Consider the following 4,761-nt stretch of genomic DNA (forward strand, 5'->3'; position numbering starts at 1 on the left):
ACACCCACCGTATTCACCAGATTTAGCCCCCAGTGACTTTTTCTTATTTCCAAACTTGAAAAAATGGCTCGGTGGACAGAGATTTCCAGACAACGAAGACGAAGACGAAGACTTCCGAAAACGCACTTTTCTGAAGGATTAAAAAAACTTGAAAAGCGATTGACCAAGTGTATAGAGCTCCAAGGAGATTATGTACATGTACATATCGATTTGGTGTACATAAATCACAAACCAATAGTTCATTAGGAGATAGAATTGATATAGCTACGGCTTCCAAGTTAATGTAGAGAGATATTTCTTATAGTGTAAACATTTTATGAAATATATTGCAACACCGACACTAGCAAAGTTAATGTTCAACCAGTTTTTTAAATACAGAGTTGTATCCTCTGACGATTGTACAAAAGGGATCTTCATAATTTGTTTCTTGTAAACAAACTATGAAAGAGTTTGAGTCTTTGATAAGTAGTGGAAAATTTTTGTGTCGAGTTTAAAAGCCGTTCAGCTTCCATTGAATAATTTTCAGAGCCATTACTTAGGTTTAAGTAAAGAAACTGTAAATTATCATAGTCTTCAGACATGGATGGAGAATCATTTTCAAAAGAAGAACTGTGGAATCCTTTGATATTTTTCTAGTAAATTTGATATTTTGTAACTTTTATAATTTGCAGCTCGGACCGTTTGATTGTGAAATAATTCTCTCATCATGGAGATAAGATGCTGAATATCCTCAGTGTATTCTTTTGCAATACTGGCAGGATTAGAAGCTTCCGTATCCTTGTAACAGAAACTTTTGCACTGTGTGTACTTGAGCGGATATTTTGAAATAAATTATTCACAAAAGAATCTGTTCAGTTCTAAGAAACAGTCAATGCTTATTTCGTCCTCAGGTGGGTTGGTTTTATTTTTCTTTTGTTTTTTGGATTTAGGTTGTTTAGCAAGTTTCCAATCATTTTAATCTTTTTGGAAGGGTTTTTGTTTTTGCCTACTGTGTGTACCTGAATGACCTATTTGTCCGATATGGTAAAAGAGCTAGTATAAGAGAGAGCTGGGCGTTTACTACCTGTGTCTCATAGTATTAATGAAAGTTTTGGTAAACCTTTCAACTGATTACTCACTGATATGTTATGATATGAGGAGTATTATTAGAATCAGTGACTGGTGCTGGTGTTAGAGTAAGCAATATGCCTTGTTTCTTTACACATAAAGCATGTTAAGTGATAAGTTCAAAGGTATATCCGATAAGAGGTGACCTCGTAGTCAACCTGCAGAGAATTTTAAATTTTCGAGACACTATTAGTAGTGTATGCGTACCTGTTTTTTTAGAAACTAAGCATATAAGCGAAACCGACATCAAATAAACCAGCTCATAAGAGGGTTGGGGACATGAACTTTTGTAAGGTCATCGTTAGCCACTATTTTCTTCGAAAGTACAATGAAGAATATGACTTATATGCTGTTGCTGCATTCAGAAAAGAATACTCTATTCCTATATCAGTTTGAAATTGTGATAAACATTTCTTAAATTAACAATAAGTTTAGTCAAAGTTATCCTGTTTTGAAGACCAATTTCTCGGCTTGTAATGATTATTTCACAAATTTACACAGTCATAATCATCTATTGACTTTTCATCTACAAGTGTATGTACCTATCTAAACAATTTTTCTTAAATGAATATGAAAAATTGGGAACAACGAAGTATCTGCATGGAGTAAATTGAAAGCAAGTAACTACCGATCCTAGCGGCCAAATATTATAGAGATCTTTAGGCACGCAGGGTCCTAAGCCCCGAAGGTCACAATGCCTATGCTAGCTGTGTTTCACATCTGGCACTAATCTCAAGAAAACCTTCTTAGGTTAATTTCTAAATTTTCTCTTGATTCTCCAACGAAATAAACCAAATTTTAAGTTCTCCAAAAATTGTCTAAAAATAATTCTCTAACGTTGAACGAAGTTGCGCGTTTCTAGAAATTCTAAATCGAATAATGTATACATTTAGGAGACCCTTTTTAATAAAAATTAAATACAATAATTCTTATAATAATTCTTCATTACGAGCCGAGATATAATTCTTCAAAAGTAGGCTAAATTTAACTAAGTTTATTGTTAATATAATACAATTTTTTTTGTAAAAGTGACACCTAAAAGTATATATCAATCGATTCAGAATTTCACGAAACGTTGAACGTCAGAGAAGTATATTTAGCAAATTTTTTTAAGGACCGTCAGGAGTGGCAGTTACTTGCCTTCAATTTACTCCATGCAGACACTTAGTTGGCCTCTGGTTCTTCATATTTATTTAAGAAAAATTACTTGGATTGGTACATATACTTGTACATAAAGAGTCCATAGATGATTAGGACTGTGTAAATTTGTAATTTACAATATTAAAAACATGCTTGATCTCAGTAATCCTGCTTTTTATAAGACTAATTTCTGAGTCTGTAATTATAATTTCAAAGCTAGAGAGTAAGATTTCGACAGAAAACACGTTTTTCTAGTATTTTGAGAAATTTTAGTCCAAATTTTTCATTGGTTATAAAGTGTATTTCGAAATTATCACAATAAAATGTTTCGATTAGATGAAAATTCAAATAGAGCTTTTTCAACATGTCAAACTTTATTTCGATTTTTTTTTGTAAAAACATTGTAAATATTTATAAAGTGTGCTGTATGTCTCGATTCGTAAAAAATAAGGTAGACGAGATATGTGTAAAATTGCAATGATAATTTACAATATTAAAAACATGTTTGATCAATGTAATCCTGATTTTTATAAGACGAATTTCTGTCCCTATCAATATCATTTCACAGTCAGAGAGTAAGATTTCAATAAAAAATACTTTTTTCTAGTATATTGAGAAGTTTCAGTCCAAATTTTCATTGGATGTCAAGTATATTTCGAAATTATCCCAATGAAATGTTTCGACTAGATGAAAATTCAAATGTAGCATTTTCAAAATTTCAAACTGTGACGTTCAACGAATTTGCACGTTCCTTGAAATTCTGAATCGAATGATATATACATTTAATAGTAACTTTTTTCATAGAAAACGGTATTATAGTAACAACAACAAAGGTGCATAGTAATACAAGATGCTAAATTTTAAATGCAGATAAATTTCATTTTTGCATTAAATTAAGTAAGTCACTTAATTTCAACCATAAATGAAACTTGAGTGCAGTGTCTCATACCTGATATACGAGCAATATGATAATTAACTGACAGGTATGTTGAGTTTGGGATGATTTTCATTCGCATGCTCTGAAATTCAATTTGTGCTGGCAGAAAGGCGTGCGCGAAATGCGATGCGCAAACACTTTAACGGATTTTGGCGATCTCAGAAGAGGAGCTGAGAGAGCAGCTGAGAGCAGCCAATATGGCGTCGATATTGCTGGATAGTGTCGATCAACACTGAGCTCATGGTAGTTGTTTCGTCAAAGTTTCTTATTTTGATATATGTACTCAGACCTATGACGGATTTTTATTATTCTCTCTACATTCCTTGGAGTCAAAATGTCACTGCAAAATTGGTGTGAATGCTTCAGGCACTCCATTACAGTGGTTCAGCCACACCATTAAAGTGAGCAGCTTGACTTTTTCCGTTGGTGTGAATTTTTCACACCAAAATACAGTGGCTCTTCTTACACCAAATAAAAGTAACCATTCCTGTCAATCCAACTGGTGCGACAACTTTGTGACGTCACACCAACTGGTGCGAAAACTCTGTGACGTCATTCCCCCACCAGTGCAGTTCGATGGAAGCGAAGTGAGAGGAGTGGTGGGAGCAGCGCATCGTGTTAGCGTGATTTTCATTGTAATTTTCCATTTTCATGAGTAACACTTTCAATTTCGTGGTTAAGTAGTTGATACTTCCGGACGCTTGTGCGCCCGGACACCGTTTGGAGTGACCACTCACACCAATTGCAGCGACTAGTCGCACCATTTGCTGCTAGCAATAACACCATTTAGAGCGACCAGTGACACCACTTGGAGCGACAAATCACTCCAAGCCATACAGTCGTTTTCCACTGCAACTTAGTGTCACGCTCCACTCGAAAGTGATAAGCTCACTTCTGGCTTGAAGTTGGAGTGATATTTCACTCCAGTGCCGTGGGATCTGGTTCCAAGGAATTTAGGGAGTTGATTTATTAGGTATAAATGAATCATTTATTCAATGCTCAAATTAAAAAATATATATATTTATTTCCTAAAATTATGAAATTTTTAATTTTATATTAATTGCATGTTTCAAATAACTAAACGATAGCGCATAAATTTTATGAAATTCAACAATCAGCTGACATAAATTAACCTATAAGTTTCATTTCACACGCACGCGTTGACGGAAAGTCAACAATCTTTCTGTCTTAAATCAATCTATAAAGTACATTTTACGTACATAAATAAGTTGACTTTTTACCAAGCGCGTTACTTAAAGTCATGATATCATCATTAATTGACTTTCAACTGGGAAATGAGCCTTTTGGTTATATCTGAAAGTGAACCACCTTTTTCTACTTAAATTCAGATTCTTGTATTGCTGTGTAATGATTATTTGACAAATTTACAAAACAATAGGTATGTCACAATAGATATGTAAAACCATTGATAATAATTATAATTTATGTGGAAAGCCTGGATTGGTAAACGAGTTAGGTAAATACGAGGGTGGATTGATAAGTTTCCGGCCTGACCAAGAAAAACAACGTTTTTAAGAATTTTTTTTTTTTATTTCTCAACATAATCTCCTCCAAGG

Source organism: Belonocnema kinseyi, chromosome 10 (genome assembly GCF_010883055.1).
Source record: "Belonocnema kinseyi isolate 2016_QV_RU_SX_M_011 chromosome 10, B_treatae_v1, whole genome shotgun sequence".
Taxonomy (NCBI): Eukaryota; Metazoa; Arthropoda; class Insecta; order Hymenoptera; family Cynipidae; genus Belonocnema; species Belonocnema kinseyi.